This window comes from Falco peregrinus, chromosome 12 (genome assembly GCF_023634155.1).
Source record: "Falco peregrinus isolate bFalPer1 chromosome 12, bFalPer1.pri, whole genome shotgun sequence".
NCBI classification, from domain to species: Eukaryota; Metazoa; Chordata; class Aves; order Falconiformes; family Falconidae; genus Falco; species Falco peregrinus.
In genome coordinates, this window is record NC_073732.1 from 29,317,860 (window position 1) to 29,337,301 (window position 19,442).

The window sequence follows — 19,442 nt, forward strand, 5'->3', positions numbered from 1 at the left end:
CACAGATGGTTGCTGCTACTCAGCAATTGACACAGGAACATAATTAGAATAAAATTTTATTTTTAATTATGCTTCATGCCATCACAGGAAGAGTGGTGCACAAAAGTCTCTGGTTTTGCCCCACACGCATGTTTTTGCTCTCACAACTGCCTGATGTCCTTCTAGTGTAGTCACTTTGGACTTCACATTGTAAACAAAAACAGAACAAAGCCAAAGGTTATCTGTTGAACAAACAGTAAATAAAACAAGCTAGAAGCCAAAAGCATATGAATTTACAGCTAAGTACTTCCAGTCAGTGACTCGGGTCTTGGCTAATCTCAATGCCCAAAAGTGTTTTTCCAGGATGGTGGTTGCCTGGTTTTTTTCAAGGATTCAGAAACAAATTGAGACTTTTAATAAAGAAAAAAAAGAAAAGAGCCAACTTGTCCTCTTTTTCATTCTTTCCTTTCAGTGAAAATAGAATTCTGAAAGTATTTTTAAGAAAAGGAAAGTCTGCTTTAGTTCAAATGCTGGAAAACTGATGATTTTGGCCAGGTACAGTCCTGTTAAGATAGTTCTACCTATCCTCTGCTTTCCCTGTTGAGTGGGTAACTCGCCTTTCTTAGCTGCTCTAAGGGCCATGGCCTCCGTTTGAAGAAGATGAAAAGCCAGTATGACTTAGAGGCTGCTACAAGTACACCACTGTATACCACCCTGCATGCAAACACAAGTCAAAACACAGAGAAAAGAGGAATAGTAAAGTGAAGCTGCTTTAAAACTACGTACTCACTGCTTCCAATTGTTAACTAGTACCTTTATTCTCTGTTGTGAAGTGAAGGGAAAAACGTGCAAAATTTTCACAAATTAAGATTAAAATCTTCTGTGACTAAACGTAATATTTACTTGAAGTAAATCTGGTATTTAGAAATTTGTTTTTCCAAGTGCTTTGAACATAAACCAGACTTTATAAATATGCTGGGAAACATTTAAACTTCAGTCAGAGACAACTGTTTCATTTCAGAAATTAACATTGGCTTTGGGCTGACAGAGAAATAGCTCAGCATGACAAAGAGGCATCATCTGGGCCTTTGATGAAGGACAGCTTATGGCAACAGGTTTTCAACTCATAACTACAACACAAGCCCATGTTATATCACATTACAGAGAGCTAAGCTTGCTTTGGAAGTAATTTGTTCACATATATTATCCAAGTACCATCAGCCCTAAGACAGCATTGAGGAAAAAAAGGCATTTCCTTTTCATACCAAGAAAAACGCTGAAAAGCATGAAAATGAGAGGCAAATGTTGTTGCAGAAGGAAGAAAAACATTGCTCAGGTTTCCAGACAGAGCTGTTGAGCACGTGGCTTAAGAACTGCTGAAAGAATTAAGGGTACATTCCTTTCAGCTTGATTCAACAATTTTCTTCATATAAGAATTACAGTATTAAGCTTACTGTTGTGGAAAGGGAACGTATTTAGCAGCTTTTAACAGAGAGTTACTAGCTTTTAATAGAAACTTTTCAGCCAGTGTTCACAATCCACTGCAGTCTTACCCGAAGACAGGCATTTAAATCTTTACTGGTATAGCTACAGTTACTTGTTTCAGTCATTCAGGAACAGAGCTGTTGCCAATGTCCTGATTTAAATAAAAGCTCGTTTGTACAGCAGTAATACATTTTTACCTATAGATAGTTCCTTATGGCCAGCTGAAACAGGCATTTCTGACACCCTTCTTCTGCTTGGTAAACCACAGGCAGCACCACAAGAGACACAACCAGGCGCGAGGGCCAGCCACACTGCCAGCACCCGCTTCCCCAGCACTGGATGCTTGGCTCCACGTCAGTCGTGTGCCACTGCCTGGCAGAGCCCTACACAGCCATCCACCCGCCCCCCCCCAGCGGCGCCAGGGCCCTGTGCCTCTGGCTGAGCTCCCAGGAGCACCATGTGCCATCAAGAGTGGTTCCAAACAATGTTTATCAATATGGTGAAAGGCACTTTTTATATAAAAATATAAATATATGTATATGTATCAGACACCGGTTGCTGTTTCAGCACAAAACCAAACCCCAGGTGCCAGACTGCCAATAGCCCACTCGGGCTGCAGCCCTGACCCAAGGTTGCCTGCTGGTGTTGGGAAGCACAGACCCTGGAGAACGAGGGCAACCACTGGCACGGTCCCTCCTCCACTGCTGGGAGTGCTGAAGCAAAGAGAAAGAAGGCAGCCAACAGCCCAGAGTGCCTGACCCCAAGGAGACCAGCAGTAAACTACTAACCTGTCATGCAAGAGTCAACTGTGCTGACTGAAAAGCTGATGAGTTCTCTCACACAGCCGTGGTGACAGGTTTTTGAGCCAAGCCGGCTCTTTCAGGAGCCCCTCATGGCAGCAGAACGGCCCACTGGGAGGTAAGTCAAGCCTGCAAAGGGTAGCACAGGTCTGCACACCGGCAGGCTGGCAAAGCTTGCTGCCAAACATCTGGCGGCAGACACAAGGCCCCATGCCTGCAGCTGGGTCTGGGCTGCCACAGACAGCTCCTGCCAGCAGCAGGGCCGGGGTTGCTGCCCCTGGGACCCATCAGCTGCCACTTGAGTTGTCACTAAACAGGCACTGCATCATCTTCAGGAGCAGACAGGAAGCCTGAGATATGCAGGGAGGTTTTTACAGAAGTAAGAAGACCACACACCCTCCTCATAACAACACCAGCAAGTAATCTTTCCTACTCAAGCAAAATAAAATCTCACAGTGCATCAGCACTGACCTGCCTTGAGGGGGACATATGGCAAAGCACAGTATAGCTTGTTTCAGAAATGCAAGCTACTAATCGGATTAAGATAAGGTGCTAAAATTATTTTTTAAATGGTAAGATTCTGTAATCTAGATGGAGTCCATAACCTTCCCATCTAATCTGTTTTCTTTTAAAAAAGGGGTTTAGCCACAGAATGCTAAAGAAAACTAAAAATTATGTTCACCCTTTATTAAAGGTTTACTAAGGAGGGGCAAAAGAATGTAACAGTAAAGAAAAATGCTATTCATCTGGACGAAAAACAAGTGCACTTCTACTCATACCAAGTTTACTGCTGACTGCCACTGGGACAGGATGAAGTGCAATTTGTATTTCTTTTCCTATACAGAGCTTAAACTCTCTGTTGTGCCTGTAGCTAAAGAAGCGAAAAGCAAAGGCTTACCAGGCATTTACTAACTCGCCCTGTTTGCCTGCAGACACTGGGACAACAGCTGTGCTGTTCTGGCCTGGACTCTTCACAAAGCTCAGATGCGTGGATGTCTCCCTCATCCCCTCCGCACACCACGTGCATCAGAACTACACCCAGCTGTCACACACAGGGAACCTTCTTGCCGTGTGAGTGCTTTTGAAGCAGACCCTATTAAATAGGATTTCTCCCTCTGTTCACATGTTAACTAATCTAACAGCCTTTGTTTCTCAGGGCTGAGAAATATGCACCATTATGCATGGCAAAGAGGAACAAGTCCTTGAGAAAGTGAATAGATTTTCAAGTTTGGATTCTGGAAAATGCCATTTAAAAGACTTTACAAGCACCTGCAATTTGTAATGCAGGCATGTATTCAGTGGTTAACCTGTACCACAGAAGCACAGTACAGCAAGCTTGCTGGTGGCAGTATGGAACCCCACAGAAGGAATGTGACACAGTCCTCCCCTCACCTGTTTGCTGGCCCCTCAGCAACCAGGCGAGCTGCAAAGTCCCCGGACCCCCTGCAGCCTGCACAGTCCACGCCAGCGGCAGAGGAAGCTGTGGTTTGGCACGAGCGCTGCTTCCCTGCCAGAGAGACAGGCAGGCCTTTGAACATGCCAGACCACAGGACTGAGCAACAAGAGGGAGCCAAGCCCAGGAACATCCATTTCAACATTTCTGGGAAAGCTAAAACAGCAAGTATGGTATTCTGCTGCTATTGCACTTTCTGCTTGTTGATTGTTCTGCTTCCATCTCCTGCTCTCGAAGGCACAGTTTTGCCTAGTTCTTCCTTCACCCTCCATCATCTTCACAGCTCTTTAAACACACAACTCAATGCCTTCCTCCCTGTGTCAGAAAAAACACCTACACACCACTGAAAGATACGGACAGGGTGGAGGTCTCCCCCCCCTTACTGTGTCCTGTAAATTCCTATTCCAGACCCTTCCCACCGCCCAACCAGACATCCTGCCTTTGCACCTGGCTCCTGCCCTTCCTCATTCTCCCAGTGATCCGGGCTCCCTGGACAAAGGGTTCCTTAGCAGTGGTTACTCTTGTGAAATATATAACAGACTCAACATGAAATGGAAAAACAAAACACTGAGTATCTAACCAGCAAGCTTATGGCTTATACGCGGCATTGCAAATGAAGACATGCCTTTAAAAAGAGGCTATACTGATCATCTGAAATTTGTCTGTGTCAGTTCAGTAAATATAGTTCAGCTACTGCATGAATAATAGATGACAATTTTTTTCAGTAAAAAAAAGTAAGATCACATGCACTTAGACTGTTCTGATTCATATACGTTGCTAAATATAGCCACCCTCTTTAAAGCCATTATTTTTCCCTAGTGCAACAAAAAAAAGAAAGTCATGCTTTTGTTTATGAACTGTATTGAATTAAAGACTTAGTAAGATAGTCAAAGTTTTAGGTTCTTAATGCATCACTATTTAATTTCTGGATGCAAGCCAAGGAATAAACAGAAAAGAACATTCATTTTAGTGGCTGTCAAGTTGCTTCCAGATGCTCTTTCTGTTCCACATCCCTAATAGAAAACTAATAAATAAAACCAGTTTATGCTGGGCTGAATACAAGGGATCTCAAACCACAGAGCCCGAGCAATCACCAGAGGAACCCTGCTTGCCCAAGGTTCCTGATGAAAAAGCCACCCAGCCCGAGGAGCCTCACCTGCAGCAACAGGGAGACAAGAAACGGGAGTAAGGTATAGGGTAAATAAATTTAGGTTTAGTGTACTTTGAAAGCATCAGATTTCTTGACTTTTAGAACAGCAGTCCGATATTCTATAAGAGTTTTTTTATGGAAGAAAACTGTGTTTTGGAATAGTTTGCAACATTCATCCTTGGAGAGCATATTACATTCAGTAATGGAAAGGTCATTCAAACTGACTTACGGTTCTGACACAAACCAACAGAAACATACAGTTAAGTCTGAAACATACAGCATGTTTCCAAAACAAATGAAACATAATAGCAGTCACTTAGGAAATGAGTAAGGGAACACTCTGTCCTCCACCAGTCTGTTCTTGCCTTACATATAGGCCAGTACAAAAAACTTTAGTTCAATCTAGCACTGCAGAAGGGTGCCCAACCTCATTGATTAAGCTCAGGATCAGCAAGCTACTCCAGGCTAGCTGGTTAACAATGGCATTTCCTTCTCTGTTCCCTCTTACTCCCATGAACATGGCACTGATGGAGCCAGATCACAAAGGAAAAGTTAAAGCTAACAGCCCACCGATGGGCCAAAACCCCATTTCACACCTGGGTTAGACAAAGGTACGGCAACCACCAAAAAAGTATTCCCCATGTAAATAAATGTTGTTACAAGTAGAAGTCTATAAGCTCCTTTGGATGTTTTAGATTGGACTCTGGATTCATGGAATTGGAATGAAATTCCCTCCGCTGATAAAAACCAAGTTCGTATTAACTTCTAGGCCCAAGGAACCTAGACCTACACACTTGCCAATACATCCATAGCTCAGAGCCTCCCCACTGAAACAAAGCTCAAAGTGCTCTAGAGATACCTTCGGTCATAAAACTGATCAAAATTCCCACCTTCCCTTATAGTCAGCAAGCCAAGAGTGCAATACAATAAGCACAGACTTTTAACCATCACCTTTACTGAGTTTATTGGGAATTATACACATGATCTCATCAGTGTTAATGCAAGTTCAGTAGCTTACACTCCTGTACGTCCCACCTCACATATTATCAAGGTCACCTCTCCTTGAGACATAAGATATTTGAATTGTGGCCCAGTGTTACACTGAACTTATTTATACACTTAAATCAGACTTTAAACATTTCTACCATTACAGTTAAAAATTAAAGCATCCATTTTTTAAATTGCAGAGTAATATTTGGTTTGTATAATAGTTTGTATATTTTTCTGTACAAGTACTAGGTTAAACACAATCTAGAAACTATTTTGTAGGACACAGGAAAAGTAACTGCACAGTATTATTCAATGCTAGAACAAAAGTAAACAACACAAGACAAATAAAAAAACACAAGGAGTCCCATCTTGAGATGTTTGTAAAGTCATAATTGGAAGAGACCCTGATTTCCCCTGTGGTGATCCATTTTAAACCAGAGCACAAAATAAACATGTTAAATCTAATAGATGACAATGCAGCTTTAGCGTTGTTTAAATGCTGAACTACAACACACTCAAAGCAGAGTTTAAAGCAAGCCAGTCATCTCTCATTTAATTTCATCATAGGAGACAGCTATTACAGGAGCTTCAGATAGACAACAGCTACACAATGGTTACTGTGCACCATTAAAGAAGCCATGGGACAATATTAAGACAAAAGTAGCAGAAGAGACACGCAGAGATCATTATCTAGCTATAACCTCACAGCCTCATTATAAGAATTAAAAGTTTTTTAAAGCATTTTTAATTAGGCATTTTAGACTAGAAAATTGAGATACACTCTACTGAGCATACAAACAGAAAAAGTGACAAGTTTAAACTCTTCGCTTTTCAAATCCATATCACACTTCCACACTGTCTTCTCCTCCCAAATGACTTTTCAGATACTATTAAAGATTGAATAATTTCTATTACTTACATTTGAAGGTTTTAAAAGGGCACACCAAGCATTCTCCCCAACCTTCTTAGCTTATGGACGCAAGTTCTTTGCAAAATCAACACCAACATTACTTCATTTAGCATACTCAGTCCCAGAGACCATATATTTACTAACTGTGTGCTGATATAGCTATAGCAAAGAAGCCTTCTAATGAAAGTGAAACTTACAAAGGAAAGTATATTTTCAATTTTATGCAACCTGCCATGGAAAGTTCAGCAAGCAAAATAATGCCCATTAACTAAACACAGTTCCTATACTGTGAACAAGCATATCCTAGTGTAGTGTTCAGGCTTTCTTACCTTTACAACAAACATCTTCTCTTCCTTCATCCCTGTATTTCACCCCAGAAAAACCTCTAATTTTCTAGTATTGACCTTGACTTAGAAAGACCCATATAAGTATTCCTACATTTGTAAGGCTTCTCACGTCCTGCTTCTACTGGTCTTCAATCATAAGCCTCAAAACAATTTAACTGAACACAGAACAACATTAGGCCTTACCAAACAGAAGGTCTAAGCCTATGCTTACCTTTAAATGCCCCTGTAGGATTGTGGGCAAAATATTAGGCACAGTGTGACTCACTCTTCTAACACCTGAAAATAATGACATTCTCTAGCTAATTAAAAATGCTGACAAATGGAGAGCAAAATGTATCAGCTGTGCAGAAGAAAGGCTGCAGCTGAGACCTGAAAACCTAACATACGTGACTTCAAAGCATTCCACTTTTGTATCTTTTATTTAATTGCAACTGAGAAATATGTAATTGTAACTGAAATAATATATTTCAGAAACATATGCTCATCTGCAACTAAGAAATAAACCACCATGCCTTGTTTCTTTTACCATGCCGTACCTTTTTCCTTCTTTGAGCAGAGGGTTGATTGGGTTGGGGGCGGGGGGGGGGGGGGGGCTGTCTGGTTTTTCAGCTATTTAAAAGATTAATTAAAGGCCAACATGTAGGACCATCTCATGAGATGACAAATTCTTACTTCATCACAAGCAAAAATGATGTGTCATGCATCAGCTTTTTGTTTGTTTTCAGTTGGCTGGTAGATGAGTTTTAAGATTCTTATTAACAAACTACCAGAACATCTTCATTTAACCACTACAATGTACTTATAGGTTACACAGGTTTATAGATTTGTAAGTGACAACACACCACCCCTCTGGGCTCACTTATTTTTACCCAAGACACTGGCTAATAATAATTAGCAATTGTCAAATGGTTAAAGATGGTATTAGCTGTTGAACGACTATGCTATTTCAATTCCAACTGATACATTAAATCATTAAAGATAATTTATTCAGGCATATATCTATATATATTTACACCATTTTTGCATTAGAGGAACTATAATCACATCATTTTATTAGTTAATCTTACAGTGTGATGTAGTACAGCTTTACCCAGAGCATTACGATAAATAAAAGAAATAAAGAATGATGCTTTAACTACTCACTTTCCCCAGGAGCTATGTCTACTGCCCAGCAGGTGCTGCATGCCTCCTGGTGGTGAAGTATTCTGAATTCACAATGACTGCATTTATAGGCACTAATTTCTAAACTATCATATTTGGTAGTCTAGGAGTTTCAGTTCCAACCCAAAGTATACAAGTGTACCTTAAAGTATGCAGAAGACAATGGAAATACCCCAGCTCATTTTGGCTGAACTTCAGAGTAGGAAACTAATCAAAGAATGGCTTATCTCAGAAAATTCACAGTTTGAATTCGTATCATGCCCAGTATGCTCAATTTCCATCATGACACATGAAATTCTACAAAGTGCATCTGTGAGCCAAGAGACTCAGGAGATGCGTGCACTAGGAGAGAACAGAGCTTTAACAAAAAAATAGTCACTCTGTCAAACAAAAAAGACCTGTAGTGGCTCCAGAAGAACAGAGACAAATCCTTTAACCTCGTAAGATTTCTCAGTTTGCAAACTATTTGCAAATATATGTATTTTAAACCACACAGGTTACATTCAGCAAAAAACAAAAGCAAAACAAAGCTGCTGGTGCATTGGTATATTCAGGGGAAAACAGGTGAAGCTTTCCAAATTAAAATGTAAACCTCAGTCATGCTTTCTGCAAACTAGACAAAACTTTCTGCACCTCACACACTAATCAAAGCTATCAAATCATAGCAAAATTACTGGTAGGATATGAATAGATACAATTTGGGTTGGTTTGTTGTTGTTTTGTTGTCTCATGGAAGACAACAGTTTTTTATTATATGAACTGCTTGTATCAAGACAACAAGGGGAGTTAAATCCCTTAATTAAAGGCACCTGATTGTAATTTTGTAGAGACACATAAACAGAGAAGTTTCTGCATACTCTTGGCATAACTTTTTTTTAAAACTGCATATGCAGGAGTTTTCTAATATGTTTCTTCACTTCAGATCAAACAATATCATGGGAGAAATCACAAGTCACTTAGATCAATCAAAGCTGGCTGTAAGAATTTTCTGACCCATGTGGTTACTTTAGAAGTACAGTGTAAGATTGGCATTTGGGATTAAACAGTCATGCAGATCCTGACAACTTAGCAGAAACCATCTACAAAAGAAAGTACTCAAAGTGTAAATTCTCCAGTTTCAAAGTCAATTTTTAAAGCTAAGAGCGGAAGGGAACAGACTACAAGACCTAGATACTTACAACATGCAAGAGATTCAGTGCTGCAATATTTAACTGCTTCTGTTTGTGTAGCGCATTTTTTTGACATTTTATAAAGCTATGTTCATTCAACTTCTTGGTTCTTCTCATGTTTTACTTTTCATTAAGGCAGTCGGTCACAGTTCAACACTGCTGGAAAGCAGTTTCACTGGCTGCCATGAGAACTTTTCTGTGGAACCCATACAGAGGAAAGGAAAGGCAGTAGTGAATTTACTCCCTGCTGTAGAGCTCCAGCACAGTGACCGTCCTCCACTGTCCATCAATCTAAAAACTGAGCAGTGACACCAGTCTGAGGAACAAAAACTGTTGTATAACATATGCACCAAATCCTCCTACCCTCCAGGACCCACCTCATAAGCACTCAGCATCGGAAGCCTTTCCAATTTCAATAAAGCATTGCCTCTGCAATTCACAGCATAGACACAAAAAAATTCCACAAATTTATGCAACTCCATCAGAATCAGATAACAGGAGAAGGGAAGAATGACTATGTAAGCTTAGACAAAAGGAGCACAATAACCAACTAGCAGGAGTGCAGGATATTCAACCTATGAATTAGCACACAAATCAGTATGCAGGCATGTTGTGATTGTTACAGATTCCAGAGCAAGTTTAATTTTTTACAATAAAAGAATAGCTCACCATTCATATGAGCATTTGATTATGGCTGTCCCTTACATTGTCCTGATGATGACTTGCTCAGGTGATGCTGAACCCACAGGGGCACGTTTGACAGCAGCCTAGCCATGGTTTCTGTCTGAAGGCAAGGGCACTAAATGATCTACTGCAACAGCCAATCACACTGGGAACCAAGCCAAGAACTGCAAGAACACCCTTCCCCTTGCAAGGGTCATCCACCCAGTCAGACACCAGCATGATCCAGAGACTGACCTTGAACTGACAAGAGTTACATATGGACTAAGGCATAGTTTTGTGTGATCTGCATTCACTGGACTAACCTTTCTGTATCAGCATAGCTATCTTCCGCTGGCTTATGAACAAGGCCCCTAAAGCTTCCCCAAGATGCTCAATCTAACTTGTGTTCGTCCTGGTAGCTTGTTTACACTGTATACTGCTAAAGTATTCCTGTCCACAGCAAGTAATCAAGACATTACAGCTGCTGCTTCAAATTAAATTTAAATTAAAAGAATTCTATCATCCTCATGCCTTTAATAACGCAGACAACCAGAAAACTTGCCGCCTTGTCCCACACGTGGGAATTCGCAATGTGTAGTGGCCATCACAAAACAGTAACATGCTGGGTTAAGTATCCTTACGGAATATTCCTGCCAAAAGCAATCCAGAGACCTTCAAAATCTGATTTCAATACAGCTTTTGAAATTCAAACCGTTAAAACCCACCGCAGGTAAAACACCAAGGCTCAGGCTGTATGCCTGAATGTGTTTGCTTATAGGTATGAGAGAATCTCAGCCCTCTGTGTGTGTATTCCTCTGATGTACTACTTGGTCTTTTGGAGAGCAGTATACAGCACTGCATTGCATAAAGCAGATGTGACTTACAGTCCTCATATTAATAGTTCCACAAATATACTAGCAACTCAAAAACACTGATTGTTTTTTCAGAATAGATTGATGCTTTGCTGGGAGCTTGCCCCATTCATTACAATGGAACTTAAATGCCTGACTATGACCTTGAGCCACAGAAGAAGTGTGGTTTTTTGAAAATTCCCAACAAGGCACTGAGTCACATAATCCTTTTAAAGGCTGTCCAACAACCCACCAAGACAGCCTTTAACCTTATGATACTTAGTTAGTTACCCTGTTAGTAACCTACATTTCACAGTCCAGCAAAGGAGATCATGTGCTTTAAAGCTTATTTGAAGAAACTGATTTATATCAGAAGCTTCAGTCAGATGTCAGAGTTCTTTATTGCACAGGAGGTACTGTGATCACATCTAAACCTGCTATATTTGCTTTAGAAAACCTGTTAAGGCTACCTGAAGATTTGCTACTTTGACTTACTGTGTAAGACACGGTAAGTCAATGTAAACTTTGCCCTCATGTCTAAGAAGTTGAATATATTACATATTGCAGCAGAATTCTCTCTATGCTCACTCAAGCACAGTTTAATTTCTTAAGCACTCAGCCTCAGAAGCTGAGATTTATAGCTCTGAAGGGTACATTGGAAATACCACACTGAAATGTAAAATACCAGTCTGATTCTGGCTCTGAGTGTTAAGCATTGTCAGAATGCTCAATTCTGCATAAAAGATCCAGATATTTAAGATTTAATTTGGAGCATGTAAGGTTAGGTTAAGACAAGCTGAGAAACTGGAAATATTTTACTGAAAGTGTTGCATAATTTTGTGCTTACAGCCTTATCCAAGGACTGTGACCCAGTACTCATTTCATTGGACTTGGAGGAGGCATGGGCATACACAACATCTGCTCCAGAGAACCACGTAACAACAGTGATTTCTTTCCAGATGTAGCAGTACTTACTGCTGGGTTGTTCTCTTATCTCAGAGTTGTTCTTCAGGCTTCAAAAACTGGCAGATGCAACTGCACCAGATCACATCATTGGGTTTTTCTGTGTGTAGATTATGGCAGAAGCCATACCTTTTTCAAGGGAAAATAGTTTTTGACAGAAGTACAGGGCTCTAGGAGCTTAGTGACTGCTCAGTCCAGCACTGAGCATGGTCAGTTTTGACAGATTCCCGCTCCTGCCTGCCTATTAAAAATGAGACAGTGAGCAGCCTTACAGAACCATAGAATCATTTAGGATGGAAAAAACCTTTAAGATCATCAACTCGAGCCATTAACTAGCACTGCCAAGCCCACCACTAAACCATGTCCCTAAGTGCCACATCTACATGTCTTGTAAACACCTCCAGGATGGTGACTTAATCACCTCCCTGGGCAGCCTATTCCAATGCTTGGCAACCCTTTCAGTGAAGAAATTTTTCCTAACATCCAACATCCAATCTAACCCACTCCACCTGGCACAACTTGAGGCCATTTCCTTTTGTCCTATTCCTTGTTACTTGGGAGAAGAGACCAACATGCACCTCACTACAACCTCCTTTCAGGTAGTTGTAGAGAACCATAAGGTCTCCCCTGAGCCTCCTTTTCTCCAGGCTAAACCGCCCCAGTTCCCTCAGCCGCTCCTCAATCGACGTGTGCTCCAGACCCTTCACCAGCATCATTGCTCTTCTTTGGACATGCTCCAGCACCTCAGTGTCTTTTTTTGTCATGAAAGCCGTGTGTCCTGCAAAGCAAGTCCTTCACAGTGAATTACATTCTTGGATATATTTGGATCTCACACATTTCTGTTAGCTTTCTTTTTCCAGCACAAATTTAAAACTTCTTTTCCTACACAGATAAGAGATGGTGACATGCTGCTTTATCACAGATTTTGATTTCTTTATTTTGTTTGTTATTACTTCCCTATTTAAGAAAACAGTAAGACAACCTGATTCTGTCACAATCAGACACACAATCTGGTACCATACAGTGAACTGGCACAGAAGACATTAAAAGAATTTGGCCAGCAAGAAGCTGTGAAGAAAAAGAACAACATGAAAACATTTTGCAAAGGGCGTTTAAGGAGAACTAGCACAATACAGAGAGAAGGGATAGCGTAAGGAGGAATAAAATGAGGCAGAGTGGGAATGTTGTGTGACAGGAACTGAGGCACCTGGAGTACTGATCTGAAAAACAGCTGGAACAGTCTCACAAGAAAACAGTGTACATGGACGTGGTGGGGGAGGGGACCAGGAATGGCCAGTATCTGCAATGGAAGAACAAATTAAAAAGCAAACATCATCAAACAAAAAACAGGGACATAATTCAGATAAGAATTGCATTAAAAAAAATATCTCTGACACTGATGCACAAAACACATCAGTATGGTGTTCCTTAAAATTGTGTCCTGCCTTCTTAATGTAATTACTTTTGAGTCCTGTAAATGAAGGGATCATCCACCATTTCCTTTGAGATCCCAGCTTTGTGATTCAGCCCCATCACAATTTCCTTGAAGGAAGCTGATAATATACCTGAAGATACACAAGCCTTACGCAGCAACTCCTGACTTGCACAAAACACACACAGCTTCCCTGCACCTGTTTCTGCTGCTGCCACACCAGGAATACTAGCATTCTGCCTCACAAGCAGGGTTGGCCCTAGAGATGCAGACTTGCCGCTTGGAAAGTGAGACTATTCCCTTTTTCCAAGGAAGGAAAAAAAAAGTTGGGGGGGGGAGAGGAATCATTCCTTCCATACATCATTTGCTTTCTGTGACTCCATTAAAGTTTGAGTCATTTTACACTGACTTGTTCATGCTAAGGAAGGAGAAAATGCTCACTAAAAATGTAAACAAAATAATTGAAAAGCAAAATAAGCGCACCAAATTATGAACTCTAATACAGGGTGGATTAGTGTGTGCACTTGAAAAGTCTGTGTATATTTGACTCTGTAGGCCTGGTTTTCTTCAAGGATACGGAGTAGTTAAGTGATGTTGAAATATGTAATAAACTTTCACTTCCAGGGCCTTAGACTTCTACTTGATTTGAACAGTGTTTTTGCCTGAATATAGATCTCCATACTGAAGCTTGGAACTGTGAGTTTTATACCAACACACCAAACTAAGGTTCAGGAGATCTGGTTTGTTTCCTTGTGCTACCACAGATACTCATGTGCTTTTGTGCAAGTTGCCTACCCATCATCCAGCAACCTTCTCCCTCTGTGCCCCAAGACCCTCTGGTTTCAGCTGTGCCTCCCACTACCTCGCTGCCCAGCCAGCTGCCCCCGAAATACAGGTCTCCCTCAGGTAAGCCAGTTAGTTAGTCACACAGCTCAGAATGCAATGCCAGCAGAAGTGAAACAAACATAGCGCTAATGACTGTAACTTGCCTACTGTGAATTACATACACTTCAAAAAGCATACAAACTATACCAAGTTACACAACACTGCCTTTCCTCCTTGGTTATATCATATAAATGTACATTAGGAATTGAACTGCTAAAAAACAAACTGAAACTGTGTTCTACCTTTGGTACAGATAATTTGCTGTGAAGACGCAGTTTGAAAGTACTTTCTTAATTCAGCTTTTATCTTCTTAGCACTACTGAGCTTATAAAGTCAACCACACTTTCTTGCCAAAATATAGTTTTGCTTAACAAAAAGCTCCCTTGATTCTCCCCAGTAATGAATTCCATCTAAAGCAATGTCTTTTAATATTAGACCTGCCAGAATTTGCCAGCAAAACAGAGAAATCAGCATGGGTTTGTATAACCATTGTATTTTCCGTAAGGCAGCCGCGTTAAATCACAACCACATTATAACGTAAAATATTCCACATGTTCTTCAGCAACCTTCTGGAGCGAGAACTTTGTATTTTTTGTAATTAAATACTCTGTTTCTCAGAAGCATTGTAAGAGCTGGGTTTTAATTACAATACACATAGTGTATCAGTACTCTTTTCTTAATTGACAAAGTACATTGTAATTTTAATTATTTTTTTTAAAGCAGATTTTCAAGTATGTGCTTTTGGAAAATGTTCTCAGAAGAAACTTCAGTCCCTTTTCTACAACAAATTATGGAGACTAGTACAAATCATTTGAAAGTATCTTTCATCTCATGTTTATACCCACTAAAAGCCAACACTGCAATGTGTCACTCCAGAAGCCTTGACCTGAGTAATCCAATAGAAAAAAAAAATACTAATGAAAGCAATTCATACTTTGCCCTTCAGACTGTAATTAAGATTTAGAAAATATGCCTAATGATAGCCCTATCCTCTCTTTAGTGCTTAGGGGAACAGAATTCAGTAGGACCAGGGACAGTGTGATCGCTCGTTTTTCTTTGTTCTCAGGGTAGCACCTAAAAATGTTAGCACATAATTTAGTGCCAGTGCTCAGTAGAGGCTTTGTCATTTTTTCTGAGACAAATGCCAGGTAGCACAAGCAGGTTAGTGTTTCTTGACGTAAGCCCCCATGCTGCATCAAACTAAGACCACCTATATGTTTCACAAAGACAACCACTGGGCTGGTAATGAATGTCACCCAGGAGATACCTCAAGTACAGCTCTGGCTGGCATACATGTAAAATCATGTTACTACCAACTTCCTGAACTTCTCATAGTTTGTGTTACATTTCACAGTTTCAGAATACATTCATTTTTTTTAAGCACAGATCATCATGATGTTCTTCACTGTTAAGCATACACAGTCATTTTATGGATTTAGATCACTTCCTTATGTTCAATTTTGAATTTGTTTGAACAATTTCAGAACCTTTAAAAGGTATTTTTGAGGTTTCTTCTTGTCTTTTAAAGTTTGATCTTACCATTACTGCTCCAATTACATGTTTGCTATTTGCAAAGAAAACACAGTGTTAGCTCATAATAGGATGTTTAGTCATCAAATTATTCCAAGAAGTAATATAGGGAATTATTTATCAGTCAGCCACCGCAGAAATATATCCATGCCTGGAAAAAAAAAAAAAAAGAGAAAGTAATTTAGAGTTTATATACAAGATTTCACTACATTGTTTATGTTTTCTTTATCATTGTCTTTCATTTTTAATCTTAAGAAAAATTGATACTGCCCCTAACCAGACAAATAATAACACACCTAGTGTCCACTCAAATGTGTAATACCTAGCTCTTACAGTTAACCTTTTTGCAGGTGTTCTGAGATTTAGTCAATATTGAAAAATACTGTCACGCTGTGGATTAAGTGTTTGCAGTTTTCCATCTTAATATAGGTTATTTTTTCCATTCCAATAAATTAATCCCCCTGCATATGCTTAATCCCTTTTCCTGGCTTTAGATAAACTCTGCCAAGAAGGGACTCTCACAGATACTCCAAAAGCCTTTTCTTATTTATTTCCCCTGGAAAAACATTATGCTTTGGCAAAAAACCCACTCTTTCTGAGGACAACCTTAGAAAGCATCATACCAAGATTGTCAGCCTGCCGGGATAAGCAAGCAATGGTGAGACACTTAATCCAGGTTAGGCATAGTGCACTTATTTAAATCCCATAAATATGCAGAATTTACCTGATATTTAGGCTGGTGTTTTTTCAGACATGTTTGACTAGCTGTAGTTTTGGTTTCCATTTACAGGCATCATGACAGGACAGAGTTACGTACCAAAACATAGCAGTATTGTCGAAACAGCATAGTACACACCACCCATGGAAACGAGAGGTAAGCCATCTGAATAAGCAAAAATACAATTTTCAATATATCATCCTCAGAGAATTATTGTTGTTACCTGTGTAGAAACAAGTGTAAAACACTTAATCAGTTTCCTTGATGCTGCAAGAACAGAGACCTTCACATATTTTTTACCAAAACAGTCAAACAGATTTCGTTTGTCCTAGAACAAGGCTGACGAGAAAAGATAAATACTTGGGTACATGTACTACAGCTTCTGTTTGGCACCATGGCACAGAGGCAGATGTAAGCAGATTCATGCTGACTTCAGATGCATTGGCTTTCCTCAAAGAAAATTGAACAATTTGACAAAATTAGCATGTCTGATAAAAATATCAATGCTGTGGAAAGTCCAAAATCTCAGGAAAAAAAACCCAAAACATTTTGGTTGAAAATTCCTAATGAGTTCCAGGCATAAATGACAATCTCATATGAAGGTTCATGTGAGGTCCATTGCCAGGCATAGTCCGTTTCCTCATAGGCTTCCTTGCACGCTACAAGCATAACCCAGCATCATTTATTTATGTGGATTATGCTGGTTTTCTCTCATTTCACTCTATACTTTGAAGCCAGTCATCTTCTGATCTTTTAAATCAGCAGCAGACAATATGTAAACCAGCAGCGAGAAAGTATTAGACTTTGCTTAGGCAGATTTATTTATGACCAACACAACGGCCTGAGCATTTACCTGTAAGAAAGCAGCAATGGGTTGTGAGTCTGGCCAAACCTATGCAGAGTGCCATCAGGAGTGACTTTGCTCTGCCTTTGGTATAGCTATACTTTAGATAGGGTGGTTTTTTTGCGGAAGATGTGTAGCAACTCTTACCAACCACCAATGACTACCGAGGCATCGTGTTTCAGATGAACAGGAGTATTTCTGCAAAAGAACATGGGGTTATGTGACATTCTTAAGGAGCTTGTTTCTTGAAACAATACTGATTCTTTGCTCATTTGGAACATAGAGATGGAGCCACAGATGTGTAACACAATCAGAACTATCATAAACCTGAGTGACAGCTGAATAATTTTGTGTCTCACCCAAAGCATCTAAAGTCAGCTCCTGTTTGCCATGCACAGATAGAATTTTGTGGCTGCATTGCAAACAGCCACGTTAATGCAATTACTTACGTGCTGCATGTTCAACTAACTGTTCTCTGAGGGATTAACGCTGACAAGAACCAGAGACAAGGAGTGCCAAGTTCATTTGGACGGTAGTGGGAAAAATTTAGGTGCTGGACAAAAATCGGCAATGCTAGTACATGCAGAGTTGTTGGTAGATAATAGTGTTTAAGAGGCAGAGAGGGGAGTGAAAAGTTACAGGGCTTCTCCTGGCACTGTTTGGAAGATGCATTTATAATCACAGAACGGTTTGTGTCGGCAGGGCCCTTAAAGCCCACCTAGCTCCAGCCCCCTGCCCCGGGCAGGGCCACCTCCCCCCAGCCCAGGTTGCCCAGAGCCCTGTCCAGCCTGGCCTTGAGCCCTGCCAGGGTTTTCTTCCAAAGCTCTGAAATTTTAACTTTGTGCATGCAGTGATGTACTAGAATTTCCTGTGGCTTAGAGGGTTCATGTTTCATTTCTAATCCTAACTGCATAAGGATGTAATTAGCATTAATTAAAGCATCTCTGAAAATACACCTGTAAAGTTTAGCAGTTCAAGAGCTATTAGAGAGCCAGGTAACCACGTGTTAAAGCATCTACTAACCCTCCCTAACGCAAACGTTCAGTAGCAATGTGCCATCAGTCAAATTTATCGCAGTTATAAACACCCCATAGCAAAACATAAGGAGCTGAAGTACCGGTGGGCTTGATCGAGAAAGGAAGGGAAAAACCGCTCCCCCCAAGGTGCGCTTGTCGGCAGGGCGTCATCCGCCAGGTTTGCGGAGGGACCGCAACTGCCCCCGACGGCAAGGGCCGCTGTTCGGTGGGTGCGGGGCTGCCTGTACCGCCGGCCGCGGCCTCACCGCACAGCCCGGCGGGCCGGCCGTGCCCGGTGCGGGGGGCGCGGGGCGAGACCGGCCGTGCCGGGGTCGCCCGTGCCGGCAGCCCCCTCGAGGGCGGCCCTGCCGGCCGCGGGGGCACGGGCGGGCTGGCAGTCCCTCGGGAGCCGCCGGCCCGCGCCCGCCCCCCCCCCCCCCGGCGCGGCGGCGCCTCCCGGGAGGAGGAGCCGGCGGCGGGTCTCTCCCCGCCCGGCCCGGCGCTGCCCCGAGGTAGCGGCCCCACCGAGGACTGCGGCCGCCAGCGCGGCCGGGCGGGAGCCGCCGCTGCGGAGGTGGCGCAGGTAGGGGGGGCCGGGGGCGGGACGGTGGGGGCGGCCGGCGGCCCGGCCTGGGAGAAGGGGCGCAGGGCCGCTCTCGGTCCCGTGCCGGCGCCGCCGCACGGCGGCTCTGCCCGCGGGCTTTGAAATTCGTTAATTTTGCATGGAATAATTACTGGCAAGAAAGGAGCTGACGTGTTCCTCTTGGAGGATAAATTGCTAGCAGATTTATAAACACGCCGCATAGCCGGGGTCGTGATGCCACGACAGCCAAATGCGCCAGTTCCCATGTTTGCTTCCCTCGGAGATTACACTTTACCTGTAAGCAGCAGTTCATGGGGCGCATGGCACTCGGACGAGGAAGCTGTGAGGCTGGTTCTTTAAAATGACAAACATTCTGGATGTTGCACAGGGCTAAGTACTGAGAGGGAAGCCAAGAGTTTGGGGTCTGTTTTGTGGGTTGGTTTTTTTTCCAAGTTACAAAATTCTTGTTCTTACTGCTCTTGTTGAGCAACTCAGCACAGATGCCACTGTAAA

The 19,442-nt window shown here is 41.7% G+C and overlaps 1 long non-coding RNA gene across 4 annotated transcripts; it reads right to left on the reverse strand.

The window, feature by feature from the left end:
* Positions 1-7,627: 7,627 nt before the first annotated feature.
* LOC114011149 (uncharacterized) lies at positions 7,628-19,343 on the reverse strand. Of its 4 annotated transcripts, XR_008749409.1 has the most exons (5): positions 18,448-18,906; positions 17,340-17,528; positions 16,586-16,709; positions 15,778-15,919; positions 7,628-12,699 (listed from the first exon to the last, which is right to left on the reverse strand). It is a non-coding gene; the product is annotated as an uncharacterized LOC114011149 (long non-coding RNA). The 4 variants fall into 4 exon arrangements; XR_008749408.1 differs by lacking the exons at positions 7,628-12,699; positions 18,448-18,906 and adding an exon at positions 19,225-19,343 and having other exon boundaries at positions 14,860-15,919; XR_003552951.2 differs by lacking the exon at positions 7,628-12,699 and having other exon boundaries at positions 14,860-15,919.
* Between the last annotated feature and the right edge of the window lie 99 nt (positions 19,344-19,442).